Source organism: Ictidomys tridecemlineatus, chromosome 11, assembly GCF_052094955.1.
Source record: "Ictidomys tridecemlineatus isolate mIctTri1 chromosome 11, mIctTri1.hap1, whole genome shotgun sequence".
Lineage (NCBI taxonomy): Eukaryota > Metazoa > Chordata > Mammalia > Rodentia > Sciuridae > Ictidomys > Ictidomys tridecemlineatus.
In genome coordinates this window covers 112113581-112126207 of record NC_135487.1, presented here as the reverse complement: position 1 = coordinate 112126207, position 12627 = coordinate 112113581, and the positions used below count along the sequence as shown (strand labels likewise).

Sequence of the window (12627 nt, the reverse complement as noted above, 5' to 3'; positions counted from 1 at the left end):
GGAATAGAATTGTTTTAGTCAGCTTTGGGTCACTGTGACCAAAATACCTAGCAAGAACACCTTAGAGGAAGGAAAGTGCCTGTGCAGCTAAATATAAATGGAATAGTTTGTCATACATTCTTTACTATCTGACTCCTTTTGATCAGCATAATACTTCATGCTATTACTCATATCAGTAGTTTATGTTTTTATTGCTGAGTACTATTCCATTTCAAGGATTATGATAACTTGTTTTATCCAGGCACTTGTTCCTGGACATTTGGATTGCTTCCATTTGGGCACTACTCTGAGCATAGCAGTTCTGAAGTTCATGGGAACATGTACTTTTCTAGTTTTGTGCTTTTATGTCTGGTGACAGCATTGACAGGTCATATAATAAGTGTATGCTCATCTTCATAAGCAGCCACCAAACTGTTTTTCAAAGTGATTGTAACATGAACCCCTCTCAACAACACAGGATGGAGCTGCAGTTGTTCTAAATCCTTGCCAATACTTGGCATTGTCATTTGAATTTTAGACATTATGATGGATGTGAGTTGGTCTTCATTCTTGTTTTCCTAATGGCTCATGCTCTTGAGCAAATTTTCAGTTGTTCATTTATGTTTACATTCTCTTCTTTGTATAGTATCTTGTGAAATATTTGATCCTTCTTTAAGTTGTTTGTCTGACTATTGCCAAGTTTGACAATTTCCAATAACCATAAATCTTGTCAGATATCTGAATACTGTTAATCTATAAAATATATTATTATTATTACTATTGTAAATATTATATGTGACTTATCTTTTCATTTTCTTTTTCTTGATGAAATCTTTCAAACAGCAGAAATTTAAGATTCCAAGAATATTTAATTTATTTATTTTTTACATTAATAGTTTGTCCTCTTTGTCTCAAATATAAGAAATCATTGCCAACATAAAAATTCAAGGCCAGAATTTTTTTTCATCTTAGTTTTCTTCTCCAAGGTTAGAGCAGCTTTTATTTCTAATGCAGAAACAATGAATTAGCACACTGAGAGACCAAGCTGAAGTCTTTCTCTAAATAGAGAACAAGGGGGTAACAGCATCTATAACAAGAAGATAAAGAAATATAAAAGAGATGCTAAGATAAATGAGTCCCAATCTGATTTCTAGAAAACAAACAAAAAAACAAAGAACACATTGGAGGAGCACAGATATGAAAAAATAACATAAACATAAGAAAAATGTCCTGGCTTGTCTTCAGATCCAAAGACATACAAAAAATTAAAGAAAAGTTTAAACCACACATACATGTACACACACACACACACACACACACACACACACACACACACACACTAAGGCATACCCCAATGGAAATTTAAAGTGTTTAAATTTAAAGTGTTTCATAACCAGAGTAAAAACAGAAAGTGCAGATTCTGCACAAAATTACATAGAAATTCACAATAGTAGTACATAATGAAAAATACAAAGTAAGATCTTATTATGTTATAAAATTACTAATAATATAACTGTGGATTTGACAGAAATTTTTTAAAAGAGGTGCATAAAATAGAAGCATGAGTTAAAGTATGTTATTTCTAATCTCTTAAAAAAGTTTCACATGATGTTGACAAAATTGCAAGATATTGGAGAAAATAGTAACAAATTATTGTGTAGGAAAACTATGTTACCCAAGGCAATTTTTACTACCCCAGAAAGCATTTCAAACCCATGTAAAAGGGAAATATGAACTTGCCAAGGCTCCAACTGTTCTTTTCCCCATGTGTCAAATTGAGAAATCACCAACTGCACATTTCACTGTTGCTGTTTATTTATGTTACTATTTTCATGGCTGGTCCCTAAGATCTGAATTGGCAGAGGCAGAGTCTCTATGTATATAGACCAACATCTCTAAAATATAAAAAAAGTGTATTTTCTCTTTTCTTATAGTAAACACAGAACTACATTTGTTTACCAAAATGTGTGTGGATATTTGATCCTCTAACAGTCAGTCAGTTCTCCAGTAGATACCTCTGGGGGGTATCCTGACACTTCCTAGAGAATAGGATTAGATTCCACACTTTGAAGGTGAATCTGCAGTCCACTTTGGATGCCAAATGCAAGCATAAAACCTTATTTTAGGGGGTACTCCTATAAATTTGTACTTCACCAAAGAGGACCTGTGCTTCTATATATGTGGGGTGTGTGTGTGTGTGTGTGTGTATTTGTGCATATTTACATATTATTTTATAAAATGTTTATTTATAAAATAAATAAACATTTTATAAAAGAAATATATATAATATAAATCAATATTTTATTATACACACACATACATATAGCTGGTAGGCTATAAATTGGGGTTCCTAATCCCCTCCTTAGGTTTATTTAATTTTCTAGAGCAGCTCAGGGATACACTTGTGTTTGTAATTTCATTGGTCTATCAACAAAAAATATTACAGAATAGATTGACAGATGAAAAGAGAGAACAGGTAAGGGAGAAGAGGTGCAGAGCTTCGTGCTCTCTCCAGGAATGCCACTCTCCAGGAAGCTCCCCATGTTCCACTACCTGAATGTTCATTGAAATCATGCCTATTGAATTCCTATGAGTAAAACTGAAAATACTTTATATGGAAGTATGTAGTGTGTCAATGTCTAGGTCAATCCTGACATACCTGGTCATGTTACTGGAAAGCAGAAAACTGTTCTGTGCTGGGGCAGAGTATCATGAGTCCTGGACAGCCTGTGGATTTCCAGATTTGGGAAGGTGGGGAGTGGTGCTTCTTGTAGTAGACTTGATATGTGTTGGGGATGAGTTGAATTCAGAGCTCTAAATTAACAGTTGGCCTGAGAAGGGCAACTGTCAAGGCATTTTCAATAAGAAAAACCTGCCACTGTTCTATTGACTGTGTCCTCCTTTCTCTGGGGAGCAGGCATTTTAGGAAGTGTCCACAGTGGGCCTGCAGGAGAAATGAGAGGACCTGTCCAAGAGAGAGCAGTGCCCTTCATTCTTTTATTGGTTTCTTTCTCTTGCTGTTATCTGCAATCCTTGTATTTTCAGGGTAAGGATAGAAAGATATCTTCAATATGTAAAGATCAGAAAACCAAAAAGACACCCCATGCTGAAAGTAAAAAAGACACCCAAGGTGAAAGTAAAACCAAATCAAAGAGATGTGTAAAAATGAAAAAGCTACCCCTATGTATTCTGTAACATCAGGTTCTATTCTAAACAGTGCATCTTTAGGATACTTCCCTTTGCTCTACTCTTGACAATATCAGTGACTGCTATTTTCTTTAGGCAAAGAATAGTGTAATCTACTTAGAAAATTTTACACACACACACACACACACACACACACACACACACACACACACATATACACACACAGTGTTCTAAATAAACCAATTGTGAAAGTCACTACAGTCACTATCAAGAATATCACTCTATACTGACTAAACTAAAAGTAATTATTCTTTGGGGCTGGGGTTGTGACTCTATGATGGAGAGCTTGCCTGACATGTGTGAGGCCCTGGTTTGATCCTCAGGAACATAAAAATAAATAAGTAAAATAAAGGTATTGTGTCCATCTACTACTAAAAAGCTGTTTAAAAAAGGGGAAAAACACAATTGTCCTTGATGAAACCTTATTTTAGGTTTCATCCTATAAATTGGTAGTCCACCAAAGGTTTTGATTGTGTGTTTGTCATTCTCATTCACTTTTGTGTATCAATTCTTTTAAATATGAATTTGTCTTATATTTTCATTAGTAAGTAAATTTGCTTTTTCTTCAAATCTTTGTCAATCTGATTTTTTAAAATCAGCTTGTCTTGTTCTAAAATTGAAGGAATCATGTTATTTCTGTTGAAATTATAGTCCCTTATGAATCTTGTAGGCAGAAGTGAAAATGAAGGACATTAAGTCTAAAAAAAATCAATTCAAGTCTCTTTTTTGTGCATTACAGCATTTTAAATTATCCTTCCAATAGATCTTGCACAGCTTTCTAATGGTTTTTGTCTAAGTATTTGGTTTGTTGTTGCTATTACTAATGGATTCTTTCTTCCTTCACATCTTGTGGTAGTTGCTCTATGTGTAGCACTAGTGATAATAATAGAAAAAATATACTGAATATTAACCATGGGCAAGTCAATTGTTATAGTAAGGATCTAGAAATGTCCCCTAAAGAATTCGAGTGTTAAATAAGGCAACCATGTTCAGAGGTGAAACAGTTGGATTACAACAACTGGATTGATCCATTTGATGAATTAAAAATTTTAATGAACTATTGGTTGGTAACTATAAGCAGGTGAGTCATGATGAGAGGAAGAAGGTCAGAGGGAGCATGACCTTGAGCTCTATATGTCCTGGTCCCTTCCCCTCTTCTCTGCTCCCCAGCTCCCATGTGCTGAGCAGCTTTCCACCATCACATCCTTCCACCATAATATTTCTGCCTTGGAGCCAGCCAATGATGATCTGAACACTCTGAAATTGTGAACCAAAATAAATCTCTCCTCTAAAAGTTATTCTTTCAGGTATTTTTCATCAAAGCTCATTAACACAGCAATGTTGTGTTTTAGGTCAATCAACTCAATCTTCACAAATAAGGTATCAGTCAGGTCTTATATGTAGAGAGGAGAATTATATTACATAATTAATTACATATAATTACATGTAATTATATAATCTAATGTAATTATATTACATTAAGGGATATATTTCAGATATTTCCAAACTTTATAAAATTTCTAGGAAGGATAGAGACCTCTGTTTGGATGCTGCACAGCTAGAAAAAAAATGGAGTAAGGAGAAAGGTCCAAACACAGCACAGAAATATTCCAGTGGACACTACTCCCCAACTTAGGCCATTTAACACCTTGCTGCCAGAAACCCAACTTCAGAGCTTGATCAGGATACTCACTTTCTTCACAAGAACATAAATTCCCTACATGCCACTATTACCCTGAATCGTCCATATGCACATGTAGGTTTGTCTCACATGAATTCATCTCATTGAAGAATCAATGCCAACTGCAATCCTTACTCCAGATGCGACTGGGAAACTGCACTTATATATTATCAATCTATGCAGTAGTAGAAGGTATGATAAATGGAGAAAAAGACATCTGCCATAGTAGACATTAGACTCATTATATACCCTTGATACAAATTTATATATTGTTCAGTCCCACAGAGGCATCCCTGGCAGCAACCTTAGTTTCAGGGGTTAGATGAGTGGCTCTGAGTGCTGGGGGAGGTAATGTTGGGGTTGTGCTGGTCCTGCAGTCTGCTGGGGGCCAATTGCACACCCAGAAAGATAGGAAAGCTGAAGACAAACTGTGAGGTAAGGGTGGGAGTGGGCTTGCAGTACCCCTAAGGGGCCTGAAGGGCTGGCGGGCCTGGAGGGGCAGGATGTGGCCAGCACCTGGGACAGCTGCTCCATGCAGCTCAAGGCCTTCTCCAGCCTCAGCTGCTCCTTTATCATCTGCCAAGCCAAGCAGATGGTAGCAGAGCACAGGATGTCCTCCTAGCAGTGCACTATCCCTGGACTGTGGTAGTCCTTCACTGCACAGTCCTACTCCATGGCTTCCATGAATCAGGAGCCCATGTTGGACTTGTGGTTATCTTTCGCCAGATGCGTTTGTACTGGTAGCATCCTTGCATGTGGTTTGGGCATTCAGAGGAGATATTCAATAGGATTGTGATCCCTAGGGCGTGCAGCATGTCTCTCCAGGCAGCGTGGAAGGCAACCTGGAAGTAGGAAATTGAAGAATCTCCAAGGGACCCTGCCGCCTGTGCAGAGCGGCTCCAGTGGAGCTGCAATGCAGGTGAAATGACTCCATGGCACTGGGGAGAAGTCTGCCGGGGCTCTGGTTTTGGAACAGAATTCTGGGTAAGCAGAAGAAAAATTCTCACAGCCACCTTTGAGCAAGCAGATGTCTCTTCACTGGGACTTAGGATGGAGTGTCTGCACTATTAGAGTCAAGGTGAGGTCCTCCCTGAGCCCCTGGCGCCTGGGCTCCACTCAAAGTAGAGGATGGCAGCCAAATAGAGACAAGAGCACAAGAGGGCGCACTTCCCCTTGAGCGTGCAGGATGGATTCCAGGATCTTGGAGCCCTTGGCCTGCCTATTTTCCTGGGTGTTGTATGGAAGAAGGTGGACAGAACCTCTGTCTAATAGGAAAGGTGTGCAAAAAGTTGAGCAGCAAGTGCTTGCTGGCGCTCCCCAGCCCCAGGGTTCAGGGGCTGCCACTGCTGTCAGCCTAGCTGCTGCCAGGCACTGCAGTCTCCACCCCTCACATGCAACCCAGGGCAACCACCATCTCCTGCTGCAGTCCGGCTGGGCACAAGATCACGAGCCACTCACACCTTGTAGATTCAAACAGCAATCCTTTATTCGCGAACTCACACCGGCCCTGTACAAACACGTTCTGGAGAAATCCAAGTTCTGCTGCACAATTCACATCCCAAATACTTTCTGAATTCCACAAGATCTCAAAGGGAACTCAGGCAGCAGGATACGCCCTATTCCCAGCAGGAATAACCTTAAACCTGGAACTGCCCTAAACCCAGATTGTCTTAAACTGGGAACACCCTTAACTTGTCTTAAATGGGGAACGCCCTAAACCCAAATTGTCCTAAACCGGGAACGCCCTCAACCCAAGGAGCAGGATACTTCCTAAAACCAGCAGGATACACCCTAAACCTGAATCCACCCTGGTCCTTGAGCAGGGTCACCTTTCTCAAACACACATGCAATGTCACAGCGAATGTCCAAAGTAAGTGCATTTCCACGAGTCCTTCCTCTAAGCAACATGGGGTACGCTGGCAAGGAAATTTTGATGCGTCATTCCTACTTGGCAATGGCCCTCAGCAATCTCCCAACTTCTTTGCCTCTGCCGCCGCCACAGCTACAGCCTCTGCCTTAGCGGTTCTCACACAGCTTCATAGGCTTTTTGAGCACACTGCAGTCCATCTCTCCCAGAATCGTCACCATGGAGTGTAGGAACTGGGGCAATAGATAGTCACTCAGGCCAGCTAGGCAACAAGAATGAGCAAACAAGAGCTAAGAGAGGGAGCTTTCAGAAGTGACCGCCAACTTGGTCCCCAGAGGCTTGGGCATCCAGACTCCTATTGGGTCCCCTTCCTCCTGCAGCCTTCAGGTTACATAGCAGCCCTAGCAGCCTCAGGTGCCTTGCACAGGCTGTGCTGACAAGGGAGTGGCAGCACAAGTGTGTGTGTTGAAGACAGAGAAGCACTATTTTAAAAAATCTGTATTCATATGTGTCACATTAAATCCTTTCTCAGTTCAGGGCTGTGGCTGTGGCTCAATGGTAGTGCACTTTACTGGCATGTGTGAGGCACTGGGTTTGATTCTCGACACTGTATATAAATAAATAAAATAAAGGTCTATCAACAACTAAATTTTTTTTAAAATAATAAAAAATAAAACCTTCCCTAGTTCAAAACATATTTATTTATATTTTCATACATGTATTCATGGGTTATTCTAATGAGTATTCTTAGTTTTCCATATGCATTTTTTTTCACTAACCCTAACCCTTACCCTACAGAAAATTTAACACTAAACCTAAATATAACCATATACCTGAATCTACATTAATATAAAGCATACGTAAAATTGTGAATATACATGGGTAATAAGACCTATATATTCAATTATCAAAAATATATTTGCATATATTGTATATGCATATTTACTTGTGCATTCACAAAATTTAAAATGGCTACTTTCATACCAGATTATAAACACCCCCACTTCTGCTTTTGCTCATCTGATCCCATCCTCTCAAACTTGAAACCTACTGTCTACGTATTTTCCCTAAAATAACTCATGTCCACCTGTAGGTTTTTCCTGATAGATTATCTGCAGCTGAATATCAATGTGAACACACTGTTGACAAGCAAGCAATTAAACATATCAACATCAGTCGAGATATGCTGAACACACAAAGGCTAGTACATAAATTCATACTTACATTGGATATCCACTCTTCCAGACTTGTACTCTTCATATATGCACCCTCTCCATTCCTCTGCGTCCATCACTCTTCTAAGGGAAACACAGAACCACAACTTTTGTTTCCTTCAGAGAACAAGAAAACCTCACACTTCCCTGGTATTTACCACCTAAGTATGAGCTTAATGAATGCTTGATTCTATACTTTGAAAAGCACTGGCTTACTAGTCTAGAAACTCGGTGGACAGGGCCCATATTTGTTTTGTGTCCAACACCCAACAGTATGCTCTCACTAGCATTTCAATAAAACGATAAATAAATGACTATATTATTATTTTTTTAAAGATTTTTTTTTTTTAAATGGGCCTGTATCTTGGTGCTGAGAATGGAACCCAGTGCCTCACACATGCCAGGCAAGCGCTCTACCACTGAGCCACAACCCCAGCTCCAAAGATATTATTAAGCGCGATTCTGTCACTCAGTTGCTGCACCACTACCTTCTGTGGGGGAGATGAGTTTTCAGAGTTTGACTGAAGCAACTGATAAAACCACGCAGGCGAGGCCTCCAAAGGATGGGAACTTAAAAGTGCCATCGCACATCCTCGGGCACCACATCCTGCTGGTTCTGAAGCCTTGTGCTTCCCGCCCAAATTTGCAAGTTTCCCCGCCCACCCGCCTGCCTACCCCGGATGTGGCCCACGCCTAGCTCCGCCCCCCACGCACACGCACGTGCTCCGCACTCTCCAGGACCCCGGAAGGCCCAGGCGCCTGTGGGGAACACAACCCTCCAGACCGGCCCCAAAGGGCAGTTCCCAGGAGTTGGCTTCTGGGCCGTCCTTCTCCAGGTGACTTCTCACTTTCCAAGCCCTACTGCAGTGAGTCCCGCTCCTGTGCCCGCGTCCATTCCCCTGAGGGTCTGCTGCTCACCTGGAGAGCTGGTAAGAAGCCCAACAGGTCGCCCGCCCTGTGGCCGCCAGAGCCTCCGCCCTGCGCACCCTGGGTACACAGCCTCTCCTGTGTGCTGCAGAGGACGGTGGCAGCGCCATGCAGGACCCTGGGAGCGCAGCGCAGGATCCTGGGAGTGCCACGCAGCTGGGGGGCTCCTGCTGAGAGGACTTCTGCTGGGAGCTGCAGCTGGGTGTCATCCTCCAGGTGAGTCCGGGAATTCTTGGGTGGAGTCCTGGAATGGCTACTCTGTTCTCAGGAGTCCAGCTCAATTCTGTTCACTCTAGTGATGAATTGGGTTAGACCCTGAAATCCCCTGACCTTTCCCTGTTAGCTGTAGGCCAAGTGAAAGCCTCTGAATGTTAGTGAGTTGAAATGAGCAAAGACTGAATGCCCCCAAGGATGTTTCAAGGAAACTATGGGGAGTAGATGGAACCGATGTGTTAAGGGGGACTCAACATCAGTTTTGAGTGATTTCATGATGTAGTATACCACTAACACAAATATTAAAATAATAACAAAATAGAAGCATTAATATTATAATAATAACAAAATAGAAATACAAAAAAGAAAGACTTTGTATTTCTATGTGCTACCCTAAGGAGTTTATACATATTTTCTTATATAACACAACAACTTTATTAGTAGGTCATGTATGCTGGAACTTAGAATGGTAATCAGCAAAACAGAGAACAGAAGTTGTATTATTAAGTAACATCATCAGAATATTATTTCCATGCAAGTTAATCCTGGTGCTTCCATTTTAGAAGTGTGCCCCCCCCCTTCAGTAAATTCATTCTGAACTACAAAAAAGTTGAGTTTGGGTTGTTTTTTCATAGAAACTCCAACAAAGAATGTTTTTAAGAAGCTAATATTGTGTCTTGAATCTTCATGAATACTGATTGAGCCACCTACTTTATGTGCCAACCACTCCTTATGCTACTGCAGATAGAGGCTTCTAATATCATGGAGCTTATACTTTAAAAGGAAAAGATAGGCAATAGATAAAAATCAGGTAGTGATCACTGCTAAGGCAGTGCAATGCTAAAATCAATGCTAAGACAGTAGAACAGTGTCACATCATATAGCTTCATTGATTTTGCCCATCATTTTCCTGTTACCTAAGTCCTAGGCTAGAGGCCTAACTCTGTGGATCCCCCAAAATCAGAATTGACCACTTGCCCCAAAAAACAAATGGAGAATACAATGGGGAAAGAAGGAAATAAACTTTAATAATCATTGAACCTATATTCGGAAGACAAGTGATGTCAAGTGTCTCAATTCTGTCTTTCAGGAAACTGATGTGAGTTTTACATTCAAAGGAAGAACTGGGGTGGGAAACAAGAAGTACGTGTAATAAGTAGTCTTGGTCAAACTGTGGTGTATTTTATGATTTTCTTGAATTCTTATCATACCACGTTATTGGTGTTGAAGAAATTGCCAGCTATTCAAGGGGCAATTTCCATTTGCTTCATAGGATACTTATCTATTAGATCTGTGATTCTGGGATGTCCCATTCATTTCCCATGGGCCTATATTGCTTCTGCTGAGAGAAGGCAATCTCGTCAGGGTTGATCTGCCTCCAAGACTAACTGTACTAAAAGTAGGGTAAAGACTGAAGACTTCTGGGCACCACTCCAGGTTCCTGGAACAGGACATAGTAAAAGAATTCGGTCTGTAGAAAATATCTTAGTTTTTCTGACCTTAATGTCTTCAGCCTTGAAGGAAGTAAATTATCAGATGTAGACAAATATTCCTTAAATTATTAATATGCTTATGCTTATGTAAATTAGTAGAGTAGTTATGGAAATACTATGAGTCTCCTCAAAAAAAAAAAAAAAAAAAAAAAAAAACAAAAACCAAAAAACAAACAAACAAAAAACACTGGGGATGTGAGTCAGTGATTGAGCTCCCCTGGGTTCCATCCTCAGTACCAAAACAAACAAACAAACAAAAAAGTATTGTTAAATGTTTGAGGGCCTTTTGGAGCATTTTGAAAATCTAGGACCTGTGATTGTTAAAGCCTTGGGGAAAAGAGGATATTTAACAATGAGCAAACTAAGACACAGAACATTTAGGAAACTAGTTCAATATTTTCTAGTGAGTCAGCATTAACTTCCAGAATGAAGTCTAGCTCAACTCGTTTTTCATTCCTTGCTTAGGTTATGCAATCATGATGCTTTCATTAATTCTGTTTTATTCCTCTACAAAAGGGTAAGTCCTATAACAGCAGCAACCCAGTAACATTAACAGTAATCAAATCATGCCTTTGATAGTTCTTAGCATCTTCAACCCCAACCCAAAAAACATGATTGAAGGACAGGATAGTGAACAGATTATGTGTGGTATCTAATATATCTTTGGTTTACTGGGTTACAATAGAATACTAGCTGGCAGCATCTACTGAGTCAGATATGAAGCTTGAGTAAAAGATGTGACCATAAGGGAAAATGCATAGAGAACTCTACTTGCATACATAAACTTAAACCTTTGGGCTAAGGTTAGGATTAAGTCAGTGCCCTCCACTGAATTGAAAGCAATTTGAGTTTTTACTTTCCAAGAATGAAAAACTACATTTGACTATGATGTAATTATATTTCTGAGGCATTAAATTTACTTAATAAATGTAAAACCCAGAGAACCCAAGAGCCTGAGAAGATATACCAAGGAGAGTGTACATTCAAGTATAGCAAGAAGTGTTTTCAGCATCTTGCCCAGTCACCTCTGAGAATTGTCATTTCCTTTCAATACTAAAGGTAAGGTCACACAATAAAATATTTTCAAATAAATCTTCAAGGACACAGGTCAGAGATCGTAGATGGCTCTGCACTGAAATTTGCCTGTGTGTCTTGTTTGAAAGAGCAGTTCTTGTTTTCCTTTTTTGTTCATTTGTGATACTTACTGGGAGTGAACTCAAGATCTTGCACATATTAGGCAAGCACTCTCTTACTGAGCTACATCCCCATCCCTTTATATATTATTTTATTGGACTTTATTGAGTAGGGGTTAATGTGTTTAATTTGCCAAAGCTGGGCTTAAATTCGTGATCTTCCTGCATTAGCTTCTTTAGTAGCTGTGATAACAAGCATGTGACATTGTGCCCAGGTTTTTTTTTTTTTTTTTTTACTTTGTAATTGAATACTTTTGCAAATTAGTCACAGCAGTTTTATCTTTTGTTCTCTGTCCTGCCTGAAAACTTTTATATAATCCACCTTGCTAGTTCCTGGAGCTTTTGAGTTTACAACTGCTGGAATTTAACTTTTCTGACAGATTTTCACATAGGGAGTAGGTTATCTCAATAATGAAATTACACGAACCCAAAATGTTCCTCATGATTCAGCCGACATTGAAACCCTAGGAACTCTCTGTGACCATCCACTTCCACTGTGTTGATGAGAACCTCAAGCCATCTCATACCCTAAGTTCACAAAGCCTGGGTCTTTGTTTATATTTTGTAGTTTATCTATCTGTTATTACAGCAAAAAGTCAGAGTAACTTCCATATTGCAGCTGAAGGATCAGATGGGTGCTTCTGGAAAGAGAGGAAGATGACACCAGTGTGCTCCTCAGCTCTGGGTCTTGCAGACACAGGGCTTCCCCATCCTGTGCAGAGGATTTCTTCTAAAGAGAGCAACTGAATCTGGCTTCCCCAGTCAGCTCTTGTTACAGCATTTATTTGAGTGTCATGGCAGCTGTCATTCTTAAGAACTGTTGACAGATTTGTGCTTTCTGCCTCTTGTTCTT

General features: G+C 39.9%; 1 pseudogene; it reads right to left on the bottom strand.

The window, feature by feature from the left end:
• Positions 1-5178: 5178 nt before the first annotated feature.
• On the bottom strand, positions 5179-5682 carry LOC144368642 (dual specificity protein phosphatase 4 pseudogene; annotated as a pseudogene).
• Positions 5683-12627: the final 6945 nt, after the last annotated feature.